General features: G+C 37.0%; 1 protein-coding gene across 1 annotated transcript in view; it reads right to left on the reverse strand.

Moving 5' to 3' along the window:
- The window catches only part of GPR4 (G protein-coupled receptor 4), a 2027241-nt gene that overhangs the window by 925951 nt on the left and 1085471 nt on the right, over positions 1–15819 (reverse strand). The gene's annotated exons all lie outside the window — the stretch shown is intronic.

Here is a 15819-nt window from a genome sequence, read left to right on the forward strand (position 1 = left end):
TCATCATTTCGAATAGTTGAGAGATGTTCCCTAACTCTCTCACGAAGCGACCTATTAAATCAGGTCATACATAAAATATACATAATTTTTGCAACTGCCAGATATATCAAATCATTATTAATTAGGTGTGGCATCTAAATTTAAATTCAATTCATATCTAAGTTGTGGTGTAAAATATTATTCACACTTAATACTTTTATATATTGCACATCCCACAAGATTTATTTGAATTACAAAGCAATCTCTTCAAGTTCTTTTGTTCTTATATATAAAAAATGGTTTATCACCCACAATCTCTTTTTAGTGTGTGCATCAGATTCCAGAATAGACCAATTTTTGTACTTCTTAGATTTAACATATCTAAGGTTATGGTCAGTTCAAAGTGTCTAGATCATTCATAAAAGTTATATCATCAGTATTCAACCTAGATATCCGCATACCTTGTCCTTTTATTATGTTTCATGCTATCTCGAGATATGATGCTATTTCTTTGACGTGTTTTTCTATATAAAGTAGTGGAGAAAACACCTTCATGATCTTTCATAATGGCCACATCTAAAAAATCTATCATTGTTTTGGAGGCTTTCGATGTAAATGTCAAAAAACTTGTACTTTTATTTAAATACTCTACAAATTGCATCAACTGCATATATGATCCAGTCCAAATTAAGAAAAGATCATCTACAAAACGTTTATATAAATAAATATATGCCTTGCAGGTATCGTTCATCAAAATTGCCTCATCCTCCCAATGTGCTAACACAATATTTGCATAACTGTTAGCACACAGTGTACCCATCACAACACCTACCTGCTGCAGGTAGCATTTCCCATCAAACAGCATCACATTATTCTCCAGAATGATTTCAAGTAGCATACATATTACATCAATTTGTATCACATCATATGTACTGTTGTTTCCTAGATATAGTTTAACCGCCTTAATACCATAAGAATGAGGTATAACTGTAAATAAAGAATTTACATCCAATGTTACCAACCAGCTTTCCTTCAACATATTTTGATTATTCACAGTGACAGGTAATAAGTCACATAATAACTGTTTACTATCCTTTAAAACCTGTTCAGATTTATCAACAACAGGCCTCAACCACTTCTCAACAAAAACTGATAGTGGATGGGTGACCCACCCTCTGCCAGACACAATCGGTCTGAGTAGGGGGTTACTAGGATTTTTATGTAACTTAAGTTGGCCTTGAATTAATGGTATGACTGGATGTGAAATCAAAAAATAATCCAGTAATGACTTGGATATAATGTGACTCAGAAAGCAGTCATTCAACGTACTGAAAACATAGCTACAAATCAGATCAGTGCCTGATAATGTTACATTCTTGTATACCTGTGTATCATTTAACATGTTATTCATTTCCCGCTCATAGTATAGGGTATCCAATATCACAATCCCCCCTCCCTTATCAGCTGGTCTAATGCATATAGATACATCATTCTGTAATGCTCATAAAGCCCTATACTCACTGGCTGTTAAATTATGAAACTTTCCTTTCAAATTTCTTCCATCTTTCATAAAAACAGACATTAAATCATTCTCACACACATTACAGAATGTTTCCAGAGACGCATTTAACTCAGGTACAAATGTACTAGGGTTTTTAAATTTGTTAAAAGAATTATCAGAACCAAACATAATTTTTAACATCACATTCCGTGCAAAAGTTTTAATGTCCAAAATAGTGACTACATACTGTGTGTCTGACGATGGTATGAAAGTTAATCCACACTGAAGTAAAGTATGTTCATATACCGTTAACAGATGTTGAGACAAATTGAAGACCAGCATGTTTAAGTCTGTTTCTGTTCCCACATCCTCTTTATTGTGCGGTTCAGAGCTCTTTCCTGTGAGGGCAGCCTTCGCTTCCTTCCTCGACTTACTGATCGACCTCTCCTGGGCCATTCCAATTTGTGAACAGGTAAAGGAGGAGACACAGAATCCACTGAACTTGAAGTTATAGTTGGTGCCAACTCTTTTCTTCGTATAACAGGTTCTAATATATGGGACTCTTAGAACCTGTTGTACGAAGTCTCTAAGACCCTCTCTCCAGCATGTCTTGTTTATGGTGCATATAAGGTCTAGGTCCTTGGATTGCGTGTTTCTGTTGCTGTTTCTTTTGTGGAGGTACTTCAGGTCCATTAATGCTGGATCAGGGGATGCTTTGTAGGCCAGACATAGGTCGCCTCAGCAGCCTGTAGGAAGTTGAGTATAAGGGCTAGGATTTAGACTGTCTTCTTAGGACTTGTTTTCTATACCATATATTTTTTGTGTGCAACCCTTGACCACACTCCAGTTATTGCATGTGCATTGGTTAGGTACATTACAAAAGGGGAATTGTACTCAGTGCTTGGTGTTACGAAGGCAGAGACCAAAGGAACAATATCTTTGCACCATTCTCTTGAACAACATTTAATGATTTCCTCAGTACACTAGACACATGTTGGAACAAACACCAATCTCACTGTCCACATGCTTTCCCTACCGGGTCTACTCTTAGGAGTGTATTATACATGTAATAATTTTCAGGGGTAGCCATCTTTTTTGAAATCTGCTATTATGCACTTCTTGGCACTGAGATTTAGACTGTAACTCTACCACCAGTTATTAGCCTGTGTCAGGCCTTCCTGATGGGTATTTGTGTCTTGGGGGCATTCAGTGACTGCAATTATTTGCAAACATGGTCAGCCTGGGCCTTAACATTAGCCGTGACTTCAGAAAAGGTTGGTGCCAAACAGGAATAGTCCCAACATTGAGCCCTGAGGCACTCCTCTTGTGACCAGCCTTTTTGTGGATGAAGTGTCCCCATTCTAACTTCTTGAGTCATACATTTCAACAAATATTTCCCTTTCCTTTGAAATATGTATATGTTAGCAATACCATATCTAGGTATAGGATCATCTTACTGATTTAGTTTTAGTTATGAAACTGCTGTGTACCATAATTGCTGTTTACTCATTGTAGTAGAAAACTTATAACACCAAACTTCTTTGTTATCCTATTCTGTAAAACAAACACAAATACCCACCAGAACAGCAGATAACCACCCATAAAATCCAAATGTACACATAAAACTAAAAAAATGAGGCTACGCCACATACCACAACTTACCTATGAGTTCAGCATTTTCCTGAATGCTCATTTAAATGTTTGCTCCTATGTGCATTCTCTCTTTTGGGCCTCTCAGCACATTATTTGCTTATAGGACAATTTGATATTCTGCATTATATCACCTAAACCATATTTCGAAAAACTTACCATCATCACCCAAACAAATATACTGTTTTTTATCCCCTTCCTCAACTGATGCTGTTGTCATGGATATGTGTAAGACAGACAACTTTATCTTGGATGAGGACCAGTTACTAGTATAAGAGATATTTGTCTCAAAAATAAAGGCCTCAGGATCTGAAAGATCTTATTACCTTTTGTAAATTTATCAAGCCAGTGGCTTTTACCCCAGTAGCTCCTCCAACACTCGGTCAATGAGCAAAGTCACATTACTGCTGAAAGAGGCTTAGCTGTACAATTGCACAAGACTAGAATATTAACTGATACTTCTAATTATAGGGTCACAGCAAAACTAAACCGGCAGTGCACGCTGCATTTCTAAAGTCCAAGAAAATACCTGACTCTTCAAGCATGGTTTTGGAAATGTTTTCTGAGTTAGTACCACACTTCTAACTGCATTGTGCAAATCTGTATAATGGGTAGCTGGTACTGATCTTGGTTCTGGACTTGTGAAAGGACTTTGATACCATCACTCTTAAATGCTTAGTGCACAGCCCATTGCCCTTTTAATGAACCACCTCTCTTTAAGACCCTTTTGGAGCTACCCAAGCAACACTATGTTTATGGCAAATAAATGTTTTCTATTTACATTTGTGCATTAAAGGTATTCCACAGAGTTCATTTCTATAGCATCTACTCATTAACATATATGCAGATCAACTGTCAAACCATTGTGGTTATTTGGTTGCTTTCTAGTATACAGAACATACAGCAAAGGCCAAGTCTCCAAGTGATGTTTAAAATAAACCACAAGCTGCATTTGCATGTCTAAGAAAATGGCTTCACTCCTGTCACCTGATTCCCTTTCTTTCTGAATTTTAATATGCAGTACTTACTATCATACACATACTCCCCATCCTTGCCCATCAGCACGAAGTAGCTCAAGGCACCAAGTTTAAATATATTTGGTGCTATTCTGGACATGAGCGTAAATGGTATAGTTAAAAAGTAAGCTGAAATGTTGGGCGGCTTACACTGGACTAGTGGATCATTTCATTCCCTTTTCTAGGTTCTACCATACATTCTCCTGACTGCTTTTTAAACTGTTCTGTGGCCACATACTTTATATGTTACTGTCAGACTTGCATGTACTTTTGCAAGTGTACAACAGATGTTCAAGTCTTAGCCAGTTTTCCAGAAGAAGGCATCCCCGTAATTTGTTAAGAAATGTCAACTGGCCATTATTCAACTGCTATTGGTAAATAGAATGTACTTAAAATGAGTGATTTTTTTCTGTTAGTATTCTGAAGAAGTCCTATTAGGACAAATGTGCTCAACTTAATTTTTTAATAAATCTTTCTCAATATTTAACCTCATGTTTACTTCAGCCTAATTTGTTGATGTTTATATGGTTACTAAGGTTCTCAGAAAGTAATTCAATGTCAATATAGCAAATCAAAACAACATACAACCTCTAAAATATATGCAATAAATATATTAAAAACATGAGAAAAATATGTGTAAAAAATAAAATGAATTCTAAAGAATAAAATTTCTATAAAATATTAGCCCTATGTTTCAATACACTGGTAATAGAAATAAAATCATTTATGCCAGGTTTTACACAAGCATTCAACTTCAACTGCCAAATCAATTGTTTAAATTCCATCAAGATTTCAGAATTACCCCCTCTCTCTTGTTGATTTACCTTGTCAGTTATAAAGAAAATAAATGTGTTAAATGTGGGCAGTTTGTAGCATGCCTACTTAGGCCATTACTGTCTTCTTTTTAAAATCATAAACATATCTTTTATCCTGTCTTTCAACCTCGTATTGGTCCTCCTCACATAAAGACTGGAAAGGAGGTATGATGGTGGGTTTAACAACCTGGCATAGCCTAAAAAGGGACTATGGAGACAGATAAAGTTTTGCCAGTATCTGGAAACCAATTGGTGGCAAGTGCAAACCATCTCTGGCAAAGCATCTTGGTTTGTCAATCATGTCTTCCTAGAATGATCGATACTGGATCCCTATGTTGTGACACCAGAAACTAAGCCAATTGTTGAAGTCAATCATGTTTTCTGGTACTGTGGCATCATTACTAGTTATGGTAGGGTGCCACTCAAGGCTACTTTCATACCTGCCTGGGACACATATTCATAGAGCTACATCATGTCACCCTTCATATAGTCCAGTGAGTTATGTCTTAATTGATGTCATACTGGTACTTGTGCTTTAAAGACCTAAGTGCATGCATAATCTAGCAGATTCTGGCTCCAGATAGACAGCTCACTGTGATCCTCTCATTTACATTGGTAATAGGGACATCAGTATGTCTTACAAAGGAATCCCCAATATCTAGAATGTTTGACTGTGTGGTATGCTGCCTTATAGGCTTGGAAGCGGGGCTACTACTATTTTTAGAGTTATGTGTTGTATGAGGTGCTGCCTTTTTTGAGTGTGCACAGAGCCACTGAGAGATGCTTTTAGGAGGTCTTGGAGGTTTGGGCAAATTACATGTGAATACCTCTGCATATGTGGGTCTATGTGTTTGCTACTTATTGTTGGTAGTGAGTGTTTTGGGTGTAATGCTGACAACCTGGTTTGCATTTTTTTATGTGTGTAAGTGAGAGGTTTGCCTCCATTGACAATGTTTGTCTGTTCTAAAATTAAATGGTTGTCAGTGAGCATGAGGTAATTACTGCACTTCCAGCAGGATGAAAGATAGTTACACAGTTAAGCCCTCAGGACAATCAGACAAATGCACACAATAAGCCTTCCACCAACAGTTGCCAACGCAGATTGGTTGAATCAGCCCTCTACTCCCACAAGAGTGCAAAATAAAACCCTCTTAATGTAAAATGAAATGGTTTTGAGCTCAAGTGCAGTAACAGATTATTTCCAACAAAAAACAGTACTCCTACAGTATCAGTAATCCTTGGAAATAAATTGACAAACCTGAGATATGTTTTGAAATACAGAAAAATGTGTTCAAATGTAGAAAAACTCCAAACACAGAAAAACTATGGAACACTTAGAAATATTTTGGCTAACTCAGGAGAACTTTGGCAAACTCAGAATAGCTTTTGCAGTATCGGAGGAGGTTAGGAAATAACAGGAATACTGTTAAAATAACCTAACAGCATTACAGTAACAAACATATGACATTTCTTTAATAAGCTCAAATTGAAAAACAGTAATAAATTTAACAAAATCAATAAATGCAGCACAAAACTTTTAAATAGCAGTGAGATAGTTAGAGCAAGTATAAAAAAATGCTTATATCAGCTTTATAGGTTTTAGATGCAATCCAATGTCTTGTAGTATAAGCAGCAATGCTCCCCCTTCATCTTAAGTTGGTATGACTGGTAATATGCTTTTTGCCTTAATTCAGACAGGTTTCTGTGGTAATGCATTGAGCATTTCAGCAAGTCTCCTACCTTTTTCACAATACTGAACTCAGAAGGAAAGACACTGCAGACAGGAAAATCAGACAGTAGTTGCACTGCTATTTATCTCTGGTATCATTTCTAAATACATGTTTGGCAAGAATAACTTTCTCATTTTGCATCTTATCCTAATACTACTGCTACAAATTTGTGAAGGTAAAAGTAGTACTGTTTATAGACCTTTTTTCTCACAAAGACTTCCCACTCCACTAATAACGAGATAGTGAGTAGTAATAGTAGAGATGGTAGAATAAGGTTTGGTACTAGATATGTGAATGATAAGCTGCGGTGGTGCAGCAATAGCGTTGTTGCTTCACAGCAAGAGCCTTCGCTGAAGGTTGGACGTTGAGCTGGCACCTTGGCACCCGTAAAAAATCTACTGCCAAGCATTAGCAGACCGGAGTTCCACTGTGGCGACCCCTAACCAGGAAAAGCTGAAAGAAGAACAAACTAGATATGCAAATGATATATCTGTAACATTATACATAAAAATTGGAAATATTTAACTATAGATAAAAAACTGCTTCCTGTGTAGGTGAATTCCCTAGATTTTTCTTTAGAAACTCTATGAATTTCAAAAGACAAATATGTGGAAATGCAAAGTTGAATACAGTTATCATGCCATCTGTTAGAATTGGCACATATTATTGTTGAACATGCCATGCCTGTACATCTATTTCTATGGATGAGGTTTTCATCATCCAAGGCTCAATTTTACATTCAAACCTAATACCTCTTTAGATTGCTATATTGAAAAATGTTGTCTATTTAGCTACATGTAATTTATGTACAGGATTCTATGTAGGAAAAACTAATAAAAAGTTAAAAGATAGAATAATGAGACATTTGTATCATATAAGGAAAGGTAATGTTAAAAATGCATTAGCCAAGCGGACATACATTTTCTTTTAGAGTACTAAAATGTATATATCCAAATTGTAGAGGGAGTGATTTGTTGAACCTTACAGAGAAGGCTGAATTGTTATGGATTTTACATTTGCAAGTAGGTAGACATCCAGGTTTGAATGGATGCGTTCCTTTAAAATCAGCTTTAAAGGGGCATAAATTAGTTTATGAAGAACATTGATTTGATTGGCTGTGATTTTACAGAATATTGTGGACTGGTTGGTTATACATTTAAAAGATGTACGGAGTGTTTGTTTTTTTAGATCTGATGAAGCATTTATTTGGAACACGAATGCACTTGTCTTGAAATGTTTGACTGTAACTTGTATGTTAATACAATATGTTTGTGTATATACTGTAACTTGCTTGTCTTTATCTGTTTGTAAGTTTGGAGCTTTTCTCCCCGGGCCTCAGCTGAAAATGGACATGTGTCTAGTCGGAATATTCCAGTCAACAAATGTAAAACAAAATAAATAAATAAATTGTCTCCTTTTATTAAAGTTACTTGATGCCATTAACCATGGTGGTCCTGCTGTTTTTTGTTTTTACTTCTGATTTTTACTGATAGTTGTTTTCCTCATATTAAAATTTGGATGATATATATATATATATACATATATACATGTGTGTGTATGTGTGTGTGTGTATGTATATATACACATATATATATATATATATATATATATATATATATATATATATATGTATATATATATATATATATATATATATATATATATATATATATATATATATATATAGTTTTACTTCAAATTAACAAAATCTCACTTACCCAAATTATTAATGATTCAGACAATATCACTGAACTTGCATTTAAACAAACACTCACAACACCGATCTTTTCACCATGGAAATGAGACAATCAGCCAACATGGACAAAAAAACAAACCGAAGCATATCAAACCCACTTAAGTTGGGGAAGCTTCGCCACCCACACCTCTTAATGAGGGGGTATCTGCACCCCCACCAAACTAACTATAACAACTTCAAGATTGCACTATAGTGGGGAAAAGGGAAAACTCCAGAATGCTGGCTGACTGCCTGGTGGAAATATTGGCGTTGAGAATGTTTGTTTAAGGGCAAGTTCAGTGTTATTGTTTTATTATTTATAGTTTGGGTAAGTGAGATTTTGTTTATTTGAAGTCGAGCCATATATGTCTATATCCATATTTCTATCTATATATACATGTGTATGTGTGTGTGTATGTATATAGATATATATATATATATATATATATATATATATATATATATACACACACACACACACACACATGCATATGTATATTATATAGATGGAGAGAGAGGGCGAGAGAGATATTAATGACTGGGTTGATGAAATAAAGAACATTAGGCAAAGGGCAAATAGAAGAGAATTAGGAAAGGAAGACTCCACTGCCAGTAAAGATCACTCAACCGTGATTAAACATGATGCTACCAAAAATAACTTTGGAATTCATGATAAAAGTATTCAGCAATTTGAAGATTCAGGGCTTATAGAAGAAACTAATAAAGAAAGAAAAGCAACATTTCACAACAAGTAACAAGGGAGAAAAATAAATTGATTAATATAAAAAATGCAAGGCAATATACACTAAAATAGGCATTACTTTGTTATGTCACACAACAATTACAGGAATGATAATATTATTCAATCACAAAGCATTCAATCTTACAGAAAATGGCATTATTTTTCCAACAGAGAATGCAAAAAGGGAGGCAAGGGGCAGGCTAAAAGTAAGGAATCAAAATTTAAATTGGAAGGACTAAAGAACATTACTGAAAGAAAAAATAATGGGTAAAGACAAAATTTAAAAACATGGCTCAAACTGTGGAACTACAAATTCAGCTGGAAGAGAGCTGTATGCTTGCAGATGAAATAAGTAAACTGGAAAGAGTACAGTGGAAATATGCCAAGGGTATCCATAGAGGTGAAAATGTAAATTATGGGTGGCGCAGTGGTGCAGCAGTTAATGCTGTCGCCTCACAGCAAGAGGTTCTCTGGTTCGATTCTCAGCTGGGGTGCCTTCTGTGTGGAGTTTGCATGTTCTCCCTGTGTTCGCGTGGGTTTCCTCCAGGTACTCCGGTTTCCTCCCACATTCTAAAGACATGCTTCTGGAGCATTTCTCCCCGGGTCTCCACTGAAAACAGGATCTGTGGAACCTAGTCGGACATTCCCGGTCAACAAATGTAAAATAAATAAATAAATAAATAAAAAATTATTATGAAAGACTAAAATATCTGAACTTGTACAGTATCACTTACAGATATCTAAGAGGAGATCTTATTCAGGTATATAGGGCATTTAGAGACAGCTACGTCTGAGAATGTTTGGGGTTATCAAAAAGTGCTAGGGAATCATCAGAAACATATGCAGAGGATTTTATAGGAATGAGAATTGTATTAATCGGTTATCTGACAGAGTAGCCAATGCATGGAACAGACTACCAAATTACATTAAAACAAGTACTAGTTTAGATATTTTTAAGAACAGCCTGGACATTTATTATAGGAACAAGTGTTCTGGTATATTGGAAAGCTAGAAGGGCATTAATGCCTGTGCTTGAAATATATGTATGTATGTATGTATGTATGTATGTATAAGCAGTGTAAACAAATAGATTAATAGGACTAATGGTGCTGAAGATCATTCCTTTGTAACTACTGACACAGCAGATATTACTGAATTAGAAGTGGAAGATTTTTCAGATCTGATCAGAACTGACATACTAGTAATTGATGATTCAGTTATTAGAGGAACTGATACATACATTTGCAGAGAGGATAATGAACATTGGAAAAAGTTAAGCTTGCCAGGAGCAAAAATACAGGATATGAGTAGGGCCTTGGAATGCATTCATGTAAGGAAGTATTGAACTGCTTTTATTCATGTTGTTACAAATGATCTCACTTTCAAATGATCTCTGTATCTTAGTGGGGAAATTATAGCAATCTTAGATACCATAGCTTCCATAGGTATTGGGACATGTTTTCACACATATCATTAGAAGGGACAGTGAAGTCCGTGTGAATGAAAACTTTTTTTGGATAAATGCCCACATGAAAAAATGGTACATTTTAAAAGGTAGAAATGTGTACTACATATAAGCCTACTTTTTGAGCACACATATGTTTTAAATAGGATGGAGATTACTTGTTAATATAACAAAGGGTAATTTTGCAGCCAACATATTACAATATTTGATTAACACAAAGGCAGAACTCTAACAGTTCACAGATAGCAACAGTTGATATATCTGTGCTGGTTGTTAATGCTAGGTAAAATAGTAATAAAGTTGATTTTTATTAGAAAATTTGCTACCTTCACACAAAATTGATGTTGTTTTTGTTTGTAAATCATGGTTAAGGAGCAATTACTGGAAACTAGTTTTGTCAGTGTATAAATGACTTACTGTAACACACATTCTATACAAAATCAAGTGGAGATATGATAGGGATTAAGGATTATTATGAAACATGTTATTACTATGAACCTATACCTGTGGATGGGAGATCGTAGGTTTACCCCGGGAATCATCTCTGTGTCACTGCTGGACAGAGGCACAACAAACTAATGGGCACAGTATTTATTCATATAAGGGGTGGCGTAAGCCACAAAAATTTGGGCTAGGCTTATAAATGCCTTAGGGCAGATAGCCTAGTATAAACCTATGAACCTATGAACATGTATTATAATAACACTACTGAAGATTGTATAACTGAGAATAAAGACAACCCTGGAGCATATAACACTCGATAGATTATATAGACCACCAAAGTCAAGTGCTGTTGACCTATAGGAATTCATAAACTTCATGCATGAACTTATGTTTATAAATATATATAAATAAACTGGAATCATTTTATTTTAACAACAATAGTAAGGAAATTATTTACAATGCAAATACTTTCAGATTATAAACAAACTTACCAGGAATGGGAACATACTAGACATTGCTTGTTCTTCTAAGGAAATGACTATCATTTCATGTCATGTTTTACCACTGTAAATGTGTAGTGATCATGGGGTTATAAAGTTTAAATTACTTCTAGACAATTATGTGAAACTGAAATCTAAGCCAACATATAGGAGATTAGTATCAGACTATATAGAAGAAAAATTGTCACTATTTAAAACTAATCGGAATGATGTATTCCGTGGAAAACTGCAGAATGAATGTAACAAGTTTTAAAAGGGAAATTGTTAAAATGCAACAAAAATCAAAAATGTGTTTAACTTCAGGGTCTATCCATACAAGGTCAGTAAGATATATTTTCTTAAGAAGAAGATACTTAATTAAGATGGGAAAGAAAATATAAGAAATAGAAAAGAGGCTGAACTATAACTTTGAAACTTGGAATAATCTAATTGCGCAATCAAATTAAGCATAGGCCGGGATTCACTAATACTCCATGTAAGACTAAATAAGTCTTTCATGGAAACTGCAGCCTAAGAGGAAGACGTCAGCACACCATGCATATTCATGAGGGTGCACTGACTCAACTCTAAGGCTAACACGGAGCATGCACGAGTGCAGGGGGCATGTCGGACTGCCAAGCAGTCCAAAAATCCACACCCCTGCAAATCCCTCAATCGGCAAATGTCAACTGACATGAGCGAGTACGCTCAAATGTGTACATACCCAACACTACACTCCCCCCACATTCTAAACCCCTGTACAATTAGAAAATGTAAAACTTTTATTTTTTTTTTAATTATTCCTGATACAGCTGCCCGTATTTGCATGTGTTTGCGCGGGATTGCCCATTGCTTAGCTACAGTTAGCAGTTTAGAAATCGAAGAGGATAATAAGAAACTTTTATGCAAATTAAGCCAAATAGCAATAGCATAGTGGTAGGCCTTCGCACAAAGAGGAGGCATTCCCGGTTCGAATCCCACCACTCCCCTTTCTATTTTCTGTAGGAAATCTGTATAGAAAAATAATTCCTGACATTTATCTTTTAAATTTTAATAGAAAGCATTGAAATGGCCTGTGTAGTAGTGAACGATATTTTATATATATATATATATATATATATATATATATATATATATATATATATATATATATATAAGAAGGTGAAATGGTTATATATACTGATGAATGCATAAGTAACGTATCTTAAGCAATGTGAAGCACTGCTAAGCAAAGTTTACCAGTATTAAGCACATTTAAGTATAATTGCTCATAGCTTAGCACTGCTTTAACTAGCACAATGGCTTTGCACGTAGCTGCTCATCACGCCAACTAGCGCAAACAAAACATGTTTGCGCGCAGCTGCAAACCGCGCTAACTAGCACAATGTCGGGCAATGTCAGTCAACGTAGAGTACCATAGAGCAACGTACAGCAACGTTGGGCAAAGTTGAGCAAAGTCGGCTAAACACAGCCACACCTCCTAGCCGGTCTGGCCAGTAGTAAAATAAAAAGCAATAACAGGTCTCGAACCCGGGATACTGTGCACCATAATCACAGTACCGAACCATTAAGCCATGACAGCTTTTGATATGCATGCACTTTCAACACACACATACATATTAATGAAAGTTTACCCAGTGCTAAGCAGGTGTGCTTTCAGCTGAGATTTTCAAAACCAGCCAATCACAAAAAAGTGCAGGAAATGAGGCATATTTAAGCCCCATAGGCGGGAATACTTGCCATAACTGGTTGTAGCTCCCATCTGCAGGCAGCATGACTGGTGTTGGAGAGGGCTCTCGTTTTCGAGCACAACAGTGGGGCATTGAGGTGTCAAAAGTGATGGTTTGGCTCCTCGCCCATAATCATGATGACAGACTCCTGCAGGGCTAGTTCCAGGCCACTGAATACAAAACGGAAGCCTGGAACCATCTATCACATGATCTCACCAGTGCCACAGGCATCCCTCGGACTGGTGAGCAGGTCAGACACCACTACTCAGACTTGAAGAGATGGAAGCAGGACCGACTGAACGAGTGGATACAGGAGGCCCATGGGATGGAAAATGCCCCACTACTGAGTAGGCATCCATGCAATGAAGTATGTAAGAATTGCTATTGTAGTCTATATTATGGATAGGTATATGTCTCAATATTACTTCATTTACTTCACAGCTGCAGGTGTCCATGCTGCGAATCACCAAGCCTATGCAGATAGGCTTTTAAGGCTGCGCCACCAGGCAGGTTAATAATTATTCTGCATGTATTGTTATATAAAATAAGTGAGAGAGCATGAAAAGGAGTGTTGTAACCCATTAATAAAGCTATAATATGTCTTAAATAAGTCTTCTGCATGCAATGTAATATCAAATAAATGAGAGAGCCTCTAGAAAAGTGTGTAATGTAATTAATAAAGGTATAATTCCTGGAGTGTGTCCATGTCACTTTCTTCGATATGTTGTACTCTTGCATCATAGAAATATTACTGTTGTATTAAGTGCTGCCAACCCACACTTGGGTAGGCCCATATAAAGTGGATGAAGGGAGTGCCAGTAGCTGTTAAGCATATATACATTCCTCAACTGTTGGTTAATGGTTGGCATGTATAGGTTAATTTGGCACATGAGTAGCTTGTTATTGTGTTCCCCAGAAATGTCAGTGTGCTGCTCGAAATGTAGGGGGCTGTTAAAATATAATTGATAATGTCACCTGAACACATCCAGATATGTAGATATATAAATTTAAATAAAATATATAAATACGTAGCAGTAACATCTGCATCCTGGACAGTCTGTATGTCAGATACAGGTCAGGTATATAAAGAACTAGCAAAACCCATTTCACAATTTAATGGACATTGCCTAGTGTAATAATACATGTAGGGGATATATACCTGCAGTCAATAGGAATGTAGTGTAAACTATAAGTACATATAAGTTGTTAATGGAGGTATCTTTTTACACCCTAGTGTATGTGCATAAACAATGCAATTCCACACATTAATGGGTATGTCTAATCTCAAAACATTTGTTGGGACATATGTCCTATTGGTTCATAAATATCTGCATTTACTTTGAAGCATGTGCCCTGTTCAAATACCACAATCTTGGTAGCCTGTTGCCACCAATCAATCCTGCATGCTGTTGGAATGTCCACTGTTGTTCTATATATGCATATGTTATGCTTGCTGTTTAACTGTTGGAACTCTGGTGTGTTGGGTTAATGGGAATACTACTGCATGCTTTTACAACTAATTTGGAATGCTGTTGGCTGTTAACAACCCATATTGTCATTAAATCTCCTAAACATAAAACATATGGGAAGGCCGGTCCCAGTGGACCCACCTGTCCCACCTCAGCTGGCGATAGCACCTGGCACCATCAGGTCCGGCGCCCAGCCCGGGACCTCCTCCTCCATTGGCCCTGTGCCACCTTCAGGTGGAAGTGCTGCAGGGGATGGGGCTCATCCCCCCGTGCAAGCATGGCCAGAGGAGGGCCATCTATCACCCTCCGAATGGTCCGGGCTGTGGTGGGTAGGGAGAGCGAGTGTTCAGTCGCTGATCCTCTACGCCAGCTTGAGGCACGTGTGGTGTGACTCATGGGTGAGCCTGCTCCTCCTATGCAGCCCCCAGCACAGCCACCCTCTGGGCTGTGAAGGTGCAGTGGTGACTGCCCATGGGTGGGGATCTCAGTTCCACTGTTGCCATCTGTGGGCTCATGTGCTTGCGATTTCCAAACATCCTTCCCCGTCAGTGGTGTTCACCCACCACATGTGTAATATTCTGCCCCTGTGTGCATCTTGTTTGTCTTGTCTGTTTACCTCCCCAACCTACCTCCCCAAATATACCCACTTCCCCTACCCCACATTCTACTCTCACCTGAAAAAAAAGGGCAAACTGCTCCCAAAAAAAAATGATGCCCCATACATAGCTGCCCATTTTGCACACATGTCTGCTGGACACATAAACTGATATTTAATTGGCAGTACAACATACTTTGCTGTCCTCACCCCTCTCTCAGGGGTGGAAGGTTTCATATTTCTCTCCAAATTTCTAGCATATGCACAGCTGTTGCTGTTAAAGAAATGGGCAGCTATGGACCTTCTCTATACACCCGTCCTGCACATCCCGAGCTATTTTCCTGACTGTCTTTCCCTTTGTGCCACTTTTTCACCACTTTCCTATCTCCCCATTTTCTTTTCTTTCAAAGAAATGAGTGCGGGGGTTAGCGGGAGTAAGCACTTTTAAGCAGTAGTTAGTGGGTTTGCA

Source organism: Protopterus annectens, chromosome 1.part0 (assembly GCF_019279795.1).
Source record: "Protopterus annectens isolate FY-2018-M chromosome 1.part0, PAN1.0, whole genome shotgun sequence".
In the NCBI taxonomy this organism is placed as follows: Eukaryota; Metazoa; Chordata; order Ceratodontiformes; family Protopteridae; genus Protopterus; species Protopterus annectens.